We start from the raw sequence: 13,519 nt of genomic DNA on the forward strand, positions 1-13,519 counted from the left end.
GTAAATCTGCTTTTAAGGGGGGAATACTACCCCATCCAAACTGGGGGTTCACTTATTTCTAAATAATTTAAAACATACCTGGAATTTTCTTCCTAGATAACAGGCAAGCATAAGGATGAGGTGAGAGAAAGGGTTAAGGCTGTTTTTGCAAGTGATGCTTAAAGTGGATTTGCATGCCACATTTACAATTCAAATCTAAACCTTAACATTGGCTGTAATTGCTTCATTTCAAGCCACAATAGAAAGCGTATCTGTAGTTACATTCATCCCTTGCTGCTATCTTTGCCTTTCAGTCCTTCTGTTCTTTTTTTACATTGTCAGACCTTGGGCTGCCAGGTCTGTGGGCTACAGACCTGTCCCTTTTCTTCAGTTTTTTTCTTAAACTGCAAAGCCCTGGGCACATAACACTATCTAAGCAAATAAGGGGAGCATTCAATTTAAAATGGTGTTTGCCTACTTTTTATCCCTACTCAGCAAATCCAGGGTGTGTGGATGGGGGGGGGTTAGTTTTGAGACCAAAAGGTGTTGCAAGGCCTGCCTCTCACTTTGTGTCTTTTCAACATACATGTGCAAAATGTGTCCCTTTGGACATGCAAAACAACAAAGACAGAGCGACAACAAACACAACCACAAGTGTCATGTGTGATCCTCCTGCCTGTGGTGGAATTGCCTACAGCGGCACACAGTGGTGTCGTACAGCTGTAAATGTGTGTACTCAAATGCAATGTGTAAACCTGCCTTTAGAATCTCTTGAAAGCATCAGGATTTGTATAGCAGGAAGGAAGACATGTGTTATCTCACCGGGTGTTTTCACAAATAACTCTTGAGAATGCCTTTCTAGTCTGGAATGTGTCATGAAGGCTGAATATTGTTAAGAAGGTACAGATGGGAGAAGTGAACTATTTTAAAATGGAATGCTCTTGTCAACCAAGCTCCTTCATTTGATTTACAGATGCTGAAAATGCAAAAAAACCAAAACAAAAAACTTAAGCGCAGAGTGCGAAATGGCCTCCCTCTCATTACATCGAGACTTCCCATTCCAGCTCAGGAACTGATAGGTCTTCACCATAATAATTTTCGCTGCCACAGCTTCTGAACTGAATTTAATACAAGCGCTAGTAGGCAAAAAGCAGGTGCCCTATCTTGTACCACATACGAAACCTTCACCAGCATTTATTATTCATCATGCATTTGTTAAAAGTAATTTATTGGCCACCTTTCCAGTTTGCCTAGAGCAGTGTACAAGAAAAATGAAACAATTACAAAAAAAATCTGCAAAGAACAAAATAAACCACACGGATAAAGCAAATATACCAGCCTGGTGATCTGGAGGTCAAATGGAAGTGATGTTGTTTTGCAAGCCCTATAAAAGGCGAATAGAGAAGGAGAGTGACAGACTTCATGGTGGATGTTAGGTTTGGTGCCAGACTTTAGTGCGGGGGGGGGGGTCAGCAAACTTTTTCAGCAGGGGGCCAATCCACTGTTCCTCAGACCTTGTGGGGGGCTGGACTATATTTGGGGGGGGGAATGAACAAATTTCTATGCCCCACAAATAACCCAGAGATGCGTTTTAAATACTGTAAAAGGACACATTCTACTCATGTAAAAACACGCTGATTCCTGGACCATCCATGGGTTGAATTTAGAAGGCGATTGGGCCAGATCCGGCCCCCAGGCCTTAGTTTGCCTACCCATGCTTTAGTGGCTATTGTCATGGTGTTACCAATGGGACCTTATCCAGCACCAACTTGGGGCCCTGCCTGGTACTGCTGTCCTCAGAGCCCCATGTGGTGTGGTGCGGCTGCTGCTGCCAGTCACCTCACTGTCTCCTCCCCACAGATGTGTTTTCCTGCTGGTGTTTTACTCTGGAAGCTGCACTGGTGCTGGACTCTGCCTATAGTTGGAGGCTGCCATGTTTAGAGCCTCCAATATACAATGTCTGGTGTCAATATTGGGTGTTGTCTCTTAGAAAATCTTTTTTAAAAAAATCAAAATCCTTGGCACTCTTTGGAAGGGGACATTTTAGGAAGCTCCTGTCATTGTCATGGGTGTGGCCCATCCTAGCTACATCTACTCAGAAGTAAATCCTACTGAATTCAGCGGGGCTTACGCCCAGGTTACTGGGATTAAGGCTGCAGCTAACATGGTCCTATCACCAGACATATGGTGGTTGGTCACTGTAAGAACAGGATGCTGGATGAAGATGGGACATCGGCCTGATCCAGGAGGCTCTCCTTCTGTTCTTATTGTAATAATTCCTCCCAGCATCTGCTACAGAGGTTTTTGCATGTACAGCATGTACAAATGCTTCGGGCTACAAATGCTTCAGGTTACAGACTCCGCTAACCCAGAAATATTACCTTGGGTTAAGAACTTTACTTCAGGATGAGAACAAATTAAGTTCTTAACCAGAGGTACCACTGTATAGCTTCTCCCCCTTCTAAATAGGAAAATTATTAGTAGATTCTCAAAACCTTTGTGGTACTATCTCCAGTTGCACATTTAAATCATATATATATATAAATCGATATTTCCATTATGGGAGATTGAGCAGAGAGTGGTGAGAGGAGCATAGATTCCCAGTCTCTGTAAAAGATGGGTATTTAAATTGCCATAGTCTAATGCCCCAGCTTGTCCTTCACACTGGGTGGTGATTATCTTCATTCTAATCACTCCAATGGACTCCCAAAAATATTTTAATAAGGAAGCACATCTGTTGACTGATGATTCCCTGTGTGAAATCCTTGCTAATCTTTGCTGTCCCTTTGTAGACTTTTGCAATGGAGTGTCTGACTGAGGAATTAAACAAGCTCACACCATCCAACAGACAGCTGGTGGTGGTGCTCCGATGACCCACTGCTGGATAAATCTGCTAAACGGATAAATGTGCATATATGTGCATGCCACCTACCGGTGCCACTGTGCATACCATGAAATAATCTTCTTAAATGAAACACCCGGCTGAAAGATAATTGAAGTGGTTCCCCTGCACTAGAGGGCTGAAGACTGAATCGCATTAAGAGTACAGTAATTGCTAATGCCTGCCTGTGTGCGCATGCTGTGTCCTGGGAATTATTGACTGGAAGTTCCAAAAATCCAGTTCACTAGTAATCATCTGAACAAGCAACGTGAGTGGTTCTTACACAATAAGCCACACTTTTATGTGTGAACCACCCAGTAAACGTTCTGTTAATAAGAGATATAGAACTATTGTCTGTAACGGCCTCAGCCCAGTATACCATAAGGAGCATCTCCACCCCCATTGTTCTGCCCGGACACTGGGGTCCAGCGCCGAGGGCCTTCTGGCGGTTCCCTCACTGCAAGAAGTGAGGTTACAGGGAACCAGGCAGAGGGCCTTATCAGTAGTGGCGCCTGCCCTGTGGAACACCCTCCCACCAGATGCAAAGGAAATAAGCAACAATCTGACTTTTAGAAGACATCTGAAGGCAACTCCGTTTGGGGAAGTTTTAATGTTTGATGTTTTATCACATTTTTTATATTCTGTTGGGAGCCGCCCAGAGTGGCTGGGGAAACCCAGCCAGATGGGTGGGGTAGTAAAAATAAGTTGTGGTGTTGTTGTTGTTGTTGTTGTTGTTGTTGTTGTTGTTGTTAGCATTGCTCAGTCAGTAGGATATTAGACTCTTAATCTCAGGGTTGTGGATTTGAGTCCCATGTTGGGCAAAAGATTAATGTATTGCACCGGGGGTTGGACTAGGTGACACTCGTGGCCCCTTCCAACTCCCTTCTATGATTCTAAGTAAATAAACACCACTTTCTTGTACCCAAGACAATGATGGGATCACTAGGAGATCTTCTAGGAGCAAAACAAAACAAATTCCTTCCAGTAGCACCTTAAAGACCAACTAAGTCAGTTCTTGGTATGAGCTTTCGTGTGCATGCACACTTCTTCAGATACATCTGAAGAATGTATCTGAAGAAGTGTGCATGCACACGAAAGCTCATACCAAGAACTGACTTAGTTGGTCTTTAAGGTGCTACTGGAAGGAATTTGTTTTGTTTTGACTATGGCAGACCAACACGGCTACCTATCTGTAACTGGAACTTCTAGGAGCAGTTAGTTACATTACATAGAGCTTCAGGCTATCAGAGAGCTCCTGATACAGTGGTGGCACTCATGATGGGGTAAAGAAGGACAACACAAACTGTGCTGGATGTTAAATTTCTATCAGAGCAGTGGAACCTTCACAGCAGCCGTGCAGTTACTCTGACCATACTAAAGTGTCATGCAGCATGCACGCAGCTATGAATGAACAGTGCATCTTCTGAGACCAGATGTTCGGAGCCTGGGAACAGGCAGCAGGAGAATGAAGAGCACAGCTGCTCATTCACATAAAGTGATCCACATGATACTAGCAGACACTCTTGTCTGCTGAGCATCCCCTTATGTGCACCTGCAACTAAGCGCTGGTAATCGTTACCTTCCTTTACCTCTGCCTTTCTCTTCCTCTTTTCCCCCCAGAAGTCGCTCTATTCCTTGGCTCTCTGTCCTCTTTTTAGTTGCAAATCTTCCTGAAGAAGTTCTTTAGTCCAAAATATGAGAAAGAGGTTTTGGTGAATGACGAAAAAAGATCTCCAAGCTGAAAGAAAGCACACCATTTGAATGAACCATACATAAGCCCCCAGTATCATAACCCCCTCCTCCTGCAGCCCACAGTCCCCATTGCCACGACAGGACACTTGCCAAATAACACAAAATCTGCCGATTGATTTTGTTCTTCCAACTGAACCATTCTGATGACTTAAGGCCTGCAAAGTTTTATGATCAAAGCCTCCAGGGTGGTTCTAAGGTTTAGGAGACCCAGGAGGATGTTGGCAAAACATAAAGGAATTGTAGGCAAAGATTTTAGCAAGAGTGTTTCAATAAAGCTTGAGCCACTTGAAAACAAATTATTTGCCCCAACAGAGCTCAGACTTGAGGCCATTTGTTTTGCAGTTCTGGTTTCCTCACCTCATAAAGAACATTCCAGAGCTGGAAAAGGTGCAGAGAAGGCCAACAACAATGATCCAAGGGATGAAGCAATTTCCCTATGAGGAAAGGTTGCAACACCTTGGGCTTTTACATTTAGAAAAAGGGTGATGGGGGCACATGATGGAGGTGTATACGATTGTGGAGAAAGTGGAAAGAGAAGTATTTCTTCCCATGAGCTTGGAGCCATCTTATGAAGAGGAATGCTGGAAGAAAAGAAAGTACAGTGGTAGCTCTGGTTAAGAACTTAATTCGTTCTGGAGGTCCGTTCTTAACCTGATACTGTTTTTAACCTGAGGTACCACTTTAGCTAGGGACGTGGGTGGCGCTGTGGGTTAAACCACAGAGCCTAGGACTTGCCGATCAGAAGGTCGGCGGTTCAAATCCCCGCGACGGGGTGAGCTCCTGTTGCTGGATCCCTGCTCCTGCCAATCTAGCAGTTCGAAAGTATGTCAAAGTGCAAGTAGATAAATAGGTACTGCTCCGGCAGGAAGGTAAACGGCATTTCCGTGCGCTGCTCTGGTTCGCCAGTAGTGGCTTAGTCATGCTGGCCACATGACCTGGAAGCTGTATGCCGGCTCCCTCGGCCAGTAAAGTGAGATGAGCGCCACAACCCCAGAGTCGGCCATGACTGGACCTAATGGTCAGGGGTCCCTTTACCTTTACCACTTTAGCTAATGGGACTCCCTGCTGCCCCCACGCCCCCACTGCACGATTTCTCTTCTCATCCAGAAGCAAAGTTCTTAACCCGAGGTACTATTTCTGGGTTAGCGGAGTCTGTAACCTGAAAAGTCAGTAACCTGAGGTACCACTGTAATTCTTCTTATAGCCCATAGTTCAGCTGTGGAATTTGCTGCCACAAGAAGTAGATGGACACCAAGGGCTTTAAAAGAGGATTAGATAAATGGCAGGATCCTCAAGGACATGCTCTATGGGGAGCTAGCTTCTGGCCAATTGGCTGACCAACTCTGCGCCACAAAGATGTCTGCCAATGTGACAAGAAGGCTGGCAAGATCAGCCCTGCCATGTGGAAATCCATTACAGATGACCGCAATGCCTGGAGACAGGCAGTCAAGTTGTGCATCCATAGCAGTGACCACAGGAGAAATGACCGCTAGGAAAAGGGCAGAGAGAAGAAAAGCCATGGTGCATCTGCAGCACCACAACCAGGTGCCTTCATCTGCCCCAGCTGCAACAAAACATGTCTCTCCTGTCCCTACAGCTTCAGAAGTCGCTAAAACCTCCAACAGCTTGGAGGTGCACTCCTCCACTGTCTGCTGAGACAGACAGAGGCTAGCCAGCCAGATAAATGCATGAAGCTATCAGTGGCTTTGAGCCCCAATGGCCTCCATGCTGAAGGCAACTTAGCCTCTGAATACCACTTGCTCAGAATCCTAAGTGCGGAAAGTGTGGTTGCACTCAGGACTTGCTTCAGGGCTTCCCAGAAGCATCTGGCTGGTCGCTTCTAGAGCAGGATGTTGCACTACATGCACCTTCAGCCTGATCCAGCAAGGCTCTTTTTGTGTACTTAAGTAGGATGCTTAGCACAGCTTCAAGGTACCCAAGTAGGACGGGAGATCCACTGATACGGTTTTTACTTGGTCAAGAAATACTACTGTGTGAATCATCCCAGTATAGAGGAATTTTTCTGGTTTAAAAGCTTCAGTAGAACCCTGGGGTCCTGCCAGCCCTTGTCTCCTTCAGATCTTTGTGTCCTCCTTTCCAGGAGATGGCCTCCACTTCTCCTCCCATAATTTCTTCTTTGGCTTCCTCTCTTCCACACACCCCAATATTCCTTCTCCAGCTCTTCACACCACCCCCTTCTCCTCCCGCTTTTCTCCCCCTGCTCTGTATTTTCTCATTCACTGTCTCTTGCACTTCTCTGTCTCTTTCGTTTTACACAGAAGCCACCCTTCTTCTTTCCCTGGCACCTCCTCCTTTGGGGCTCTGCACATGCCCCATTTCTATTCCCTCCTCCTCCTCTGGATTCATCTACAATCCATCCTTTCCCTTTCTCTCCTCCCCCCACCCCTTTATCTCTCCTCTGCTCTCAAGGTCACCCTTCTCTGCAGTCTAATAAATGTCACTTTCTCTAAGGCCTGCCCTGAATGCGAGGATTTGCCTCCAGTGAAGCAGAACAAACTGAGATGAGAAAGCCATTCATCTATATTGACTAAATCCATCCCTGTTTGAGGGTGGGTGGGGGGAAATGCACAGGGGGTGCCATCTGGGAAGCTTTAGGAATAGGAGGGCACATTATCTTCAGAGCCCAGACTGTTTACCCCTCCCCCCCAAGCTTTGGGTTTGGATCCCAGCCCTATAGATCTTTTCCTGCTTTCTAAGCTGTTTGGATACCAAAGGAAACCCCTGGGAGTCTAGCTCTGCCTGTTGTTCATCGTGTTATGTTATCAGCAGGCTCCTGATTAGTGCACAGAATAAATAACAGTGAGATAATTATCTCCCTGATCACCACTCAGCTGGAGCAAAAGAATCTGCCAGAGAGTTGGGATAAGAGGAGAACTGCTGTGCCTCTCCAGGGGACCTGTGCATTGCCATCCCTGACATGCTAAAGTTTTAGAGCACCGAGGGAAGGCTCTGCCTTTTTATCCTCCCTCCTCAGAGTCAGTTCCATCATCCACAGCACAGCTGCATGGGACATTTTTTTACTGGTGTGGAGAATAAATAGATGGGCAGAGCCAACGGTGGATCTTGGCCAGCCTGCTGCCAACCACCATTTAAAAACAACAACAATACCACAATAATTAAAGAAATATCCACAATATTGGGAGTCACATTTCCGTCTAAATTCCATGTTAGGCATCCTTCAGGGTTCACCCCTTTGGCCCAGGTTTTAATTCAATTTCAGGAGTGTAAGTGGGTGAAATGAAAGACATTCTCTTTCAATACTGTTTTCAGGTGAAAAGATCAGGGTAGGGAAAAGGATGTTCAGACGCATATTTGAATACTTCAGCAGGTATTAATTTTTTAAAATCTCTGTACAGGAATCCCTATTCTTGTATGCTACATTTTTGGCAAGAAAATAGGTATTCTGCACTCTCTCTCTCTCTGTGTGTGTGTGTGTGTGTGTGTGGCTAGGGACAGATAAGGAGAAAGTGCAGCTCAGCAGGCAGGATTAGAGGATGGATTATGTAAAGTTAACAGGGACCAGAAATTACAGGAGGAAGAGTTAGTACATTGCTCTCCATCCCAACCCCTCGGCTAATCCCCCTGGTGATCAAAAACACGGAAATATGCTACCCTTGACTGGGATGTGAAAGTTGGCTGGTTTTACATGGAGCAGATGAATCCAGAGTATTAGAAGACAACTAATCTGAACTGCAGTGTAACCTGCTGGGAAGGAAACACCAGCATGAGACAGCACGGGGAATTTATTTGGTGTATCCTTAAGCACCACTGAGATTCTGGCTGCATGAACAGGTTAGGGTGTGTATGAGACTGTCAGCATCCCCTTGTGATTATCAAGAGTAGCTCTTCTTTTAAATATTCAGTGTAACGTGGACAAGGCAGTGGAACTTGTTGCATGGAGCAGCTATTGCTCCACCAACATTTAAACCTATGCTTGCTCTACCTTTGAGGACCAAACTACAGTACATATGTATATTACTGTAGCCCAAGGGTGGGGAAAATTCAGGCCCCAGGGACTGAACTACTATGAAACTAATGAAGCTTGAGAAGCTTCAGGGACCCAATCCCAGAGGGATCCAGAAGAGACTTTAGTCCACATTGCTTAAAATTTTGGAGTTGAGCAGGCCCAAATTGAGTCACACAACTCAAATTGATTTATTTATTTTTTTGGTATATATTTTAACAATCCCCAAATTTGAGTCGGTAGCACAGATGTTGTAAAGGTATGTTGGCGTTGCAGTATGTTGGCTGTTCTACTGTGACTAATGTAATTGTTTTCCCTTTTTAACAGAGGTAAAGACCCTAGAGAAATAACAGTGAGTTCACAAAAGTACTTAAGTGAATACCCAAAAATGGAAACTTGTGGAAAATTTGTGGTGGTCTGTTGTGGAACAACCCCATTGAAGACAATGGGTTAGCCAGACCTTGTTGTTGGTTGTGAATGGGCCCCCCAAAAGTAGGTCCACGACTGTCAGGCCCAGCGGTCAAATATGACCCTCCATCCAAGCTTCTTCATCTGACATCTGGCTCCATGACCTTTTTGCCCTTCCTAGGCTACACATCTCACCAGCCCTGCTCCATGCCCCTCTCAAGTGGTTTTGCCTGGCTGGAATGGGTCCATAGAATCACATTCTATGAGATATACCAGCAGGCTTGGGAAAATCACAAGGTTTGCAGAAGTAGAGAAAAATCCCTAGGAAGAAAAGAAACCTCAGAATGGTGCAATGAGAACTAAGTGTTGCACATGCTCAGTGGGCATGGTATGCTGAATGTTGCAAGGGGAGTGGAAAATCGGAGAGTGAACAGACTGGAGCAATATTCTGAAAGAAGGTACAGGCAGCTGGAACACAGTGCCCTTGAACTGTGGCAAAGATGGGGAGCCAGTGGCCCTCCAGATGGTTCTGGACTCCAATTTCCAACATCCCTGACCACTGACCAAGCCGGTTTCGATTGAATGGAGAGTCCAATAGCATCTGAAGTCTGGAAAGCCACAGGTTCCCCATCCCTATTTTATACGCTGTTGGAGAGGTAGCCAATCGTATGTCGTCAGGCTGCAACTCCCCTCTGCTCCAGCCAGCATGGACGGTGGGAGTTGTAGTCCAACAACATGTGGGAGGTCAACACATTGTCGACCCTCAAACTAGAGGCAGCAGTTCCGCCTTATTCATTCTCAGGGATTTCTGCTTGGATAAACTGTCTTCTGTTCAGACTATCCTACTAGGTGGCCATTTGGTTCTCTTGCAATAGCGCAGTTCACACAAGGTATATTTTACTTCCTACAGGGAAAACAGGCCCATTCTGCTCTAAGGCCTGTGTCTGGCTTCTCACCATTTGCCTGCTCCACGCCTGATAATGCCTCTGATGCTCACAAATGAGGAGGCCCTGTTATGCCATAATTCTGCACTTGGTTGAGGGTCCCCCCCCCCATCACTGAATATTTAAGCTGCTTAGTGTTCCTTTTTAAACAGTCACTGTCTGTGACACTTTTTTTTTTTTAATGGTCTTCAGTCCCATCTTAAGCAAGGATTCTGTTGCACCCCTCCTGCGCGGAGCCGGTTGCCATGGCAGTGCTGTATTGTTACTAGGTTGCTGTCATCTGTTTTCAGGATCCTGCTGGGTAAAACGGTGTTGATAAAAAGGTACTGGCTCATGTATATATAAAAGGAGGGCCTCAAGTCAGCTCCATCTTTTAAGCGAAGAGGTGAAGGTACAGAAATGGGCAGGGGGCGGGGCGTTCAAACAAAACGAAAGGGGCCTGAAATGCATGTGTGGGAGAGCGGATGAGAGTCTCTGTCAAATTGTTCTTGGAAGTCATTTAGGTGTTAGTGACTGCTGCCTAGCTGGCAGAGCGGGGAAAATACCACAGCCTCAAGCTCTCCTGTTCAATCCGGAAAAAAACCACTTTCACACTAGCATTAGGATTTTTAAAATGCTCCTAAAACGGCTGCAAAGCTTCTGCACCAAGAATGGTAAGGATTGGTAAGCAGGTGTTTGAAGAGCCATCACTCACAATGCTGTTGCGGGTTGATGTGATGGAACACAAAGCTACAAGTCTCCTTTCCTGAGGTATTTTCTCTTCTGTGCAATGTACATCTGGAACTGGACTGACCCAAGAGTTACAAAAAGTCTCCTTATGGCTGAGAGCCACAGCTCTTGCCTCTGAACCAAGTTGTAAAGGTAGCCTTGACCATTAGGTCCAGTCGCGGACGACTCTGGGGTTGCTTGCTCATCTTGCTCTATAGGCCGAGGGAGCCAGCGTTTGTCCGCAGACAGCTTCTGGGTCATGTGGCCAGCATGACTAAGCCACTTCTGGCGAACCAGAGCAGCACACGGAAACGCCGTTTACCTTCCCACCGGAGCGGTACCTATTTATCTACTTGCACTTTGACGTGCTTTCGAACTGCTAGGTGGGCAGGATCTGGGACCAAACAATGGGAGCTCACCCTGTTGCGGGGATTTGAACTGCCGACCTTCCGACCGGCAAGCCCTAGGCTCTGTGGTTTAGACCACAGCGCCACCCGCGTTGTATCTTGGTGTAATAAGTACTTTTCAGTTCTTGTTTAGCCTCCTGATTGGTGTGCCCTCTAAGCTTCCTATGACAACCCCCTTCTGTTTTGGTCTTTTGCAGCCAGGCAAAGGCTACGTGCCAATACGTTGCTAGTGGGGGCTGGAGGCCCAGGCCCACCATTACAGCAAGGATCCTTGCCCCTTCAACCTCCCCCACCCACTTCTAGGGGTGCAATATTCCCTTCCCTTTGCAAACCAATGCAGACATTGCTGACTCCATTGATTTACACAATTGAGAGGATTCATACCCAAAATTAGCAGTCAAATATAGAATATAGAAATCAAATTTCAAATCTTGTCAAATCAAATACTGACATCACACACAAAAATATATAGTCACCATCTGAGCCTTGGGTGAATCTGTTGAATAAGATTCGGCACTAGTATTTGCAGAGGAGAGACTTGCTGCCCAGGGGTGGGGAAGAGCAGGGCGGGAGGGAATTCATTTGAGCTCTGTTCAGGTTTATATTCCAACTACTCTACTGCAACCTTCTCCTCTTGGCACTAGCTCCAAATTGGCCCTGAAGTCTTTGCTAAATGATAATGCTTCCTTTCCGCTGCATTTCCACATCCTTTCACCACTCATTTGCTCTCCCCACTTATTTTATCTTGCCTATAGTTGGCTGCAGAGCCTGTTGGCTGCCCGCCCTTCTCGTAATCACTCCTTCAGGTCCCAAAAATTATATTCAGCAAAACCTTCCTTCTCAAATGCTTGCTATTTTCCCAAGGAGAAGCCCAGTCTACCAAACTCTCCCCAGCAACAACATCACTATTTTTCCATCTCTGCCTCCCCACCCTCCTGCTCTTCCTGCATCACCAATTACCGTATTTTGCAGCAATCAGAAAGGAAAGAGAAATAGGCATCTTCTTTTCTCCCTGTTCAGAAAGAATTGTCGCTCCACTTTATTGACTGGGTGGCAGCCTTAGCAATGAAAAACAACAGCCACAGGAAACCAGGATGACCTTCCAGAGCAGAGCTGCTTCATCCCAAGAACAACAACAAATGCTAATAAATGTAGGAGGTTTGCATGGTGCTGTGTCTGCTTCTAGATCCTTGCTAATTTATGTTTTCATGTACATATAGTTTGAAGAAAACCTCATTGCTCTAAACTGAGTCTCATGCTTGCTGGAATTTCTACAGGTAATGGAGACTTAGTCAGAAGTGACTACATTTGCATATAGAATATATCAGGGGTGCCAGAGGGCCAGATTTGATGAAGTGAACATGTGTGAGGGCCGACCAAAGCTGTTGTTTTAAGCACTCCTAAAACTGCTGATAAGCTTCTGCATCAAGAATGGTAAGGATTGGTGAGGATTTTACCCCAGGACATATACTGCTACAGGGGCCAGATTAAATCGAACGGACTTTGGACATGCCTGGAATATACAGTTGGTAACTAGGAAAGGCAGCAAATTCCAAGACTGAGGGTTTGGGGGCTCCAAGATGGTTCAATGTAGGGCCCTGAGAGCATACACATAACTATTAGGGTGATGTTTAATAAATCAATTGGTTTGATTAATCAGGTACATATTTTAATAGACTAAAAAGTACCCTGATTTATTGGCAGTGGATTTCAATGTTTCAAAAATGGAGGACTTACAGAAATGAGAGCACTATGGTACATGTGCATATTATTCAAGAATCAAAATGAAAGTATGTTTCAAAAAGACTGTTTTCACTAACACGCACATTCAATGGATGACCAGTTAATTTATTAAAACTCATAATTAATCAAGTAATTTTTTTAAAAAAAAATCAAGTTGCAGCTCTAATGATCAAGTCTTTGCTGCTGTGTTCTTCCTAAAATGGCATGGCTCTTCGTCAGCTATGCAGAAAGCAACAATGCCCAGTGTTTACTTCAGTAGTGGCCAAACTTGGCCCTCCAGCTGTTTTGGAACTACAGTTCCCATAATCCCCGACTACTGGTCCTGTTAGCTAGGGATGATGGGAGTTGTAGTCCAAAAACAGCTGGAGGGCTGAGTTTGGCCACTACTAGTTTACTGTATTGAACTTCTCTAGGGTATATTAGATCTATTTGGGAGCTGGTGGTGGCATTAACTTGAGAATGGGTCTTACTGAGTGCTTCAACAGTCCCTTTGCAATTCTTTCAGGAACTGGATGTTCTCCAGCATCACGTCCAAGTCTCTACACTTTATCCACCCTAGGGACTTCAGTCTGTGCTGACGGTTGCTTCCCACTGTTATAGATGCCTTTAGAACCAGAACAGGTTATGCAGTCCTTCAAACAGACAGCTTATTCCTTTCAATAGGAACTGCCATGTAAAAAGATGTCTGGTTTTTTTAAAGACCACTACCAGT

This window comes from Podarcis erhardii, assembly GCF_964252035.2.
Source record: "Podarcis erhardii genome assembly, chromosome: 6".
Taxonomy (NCBI): Eukaryota; Metazoa; Chordata; class Lepidosauria; order Squamata; family Lacertidae; genus Podarcis; species Podarcis erhardii.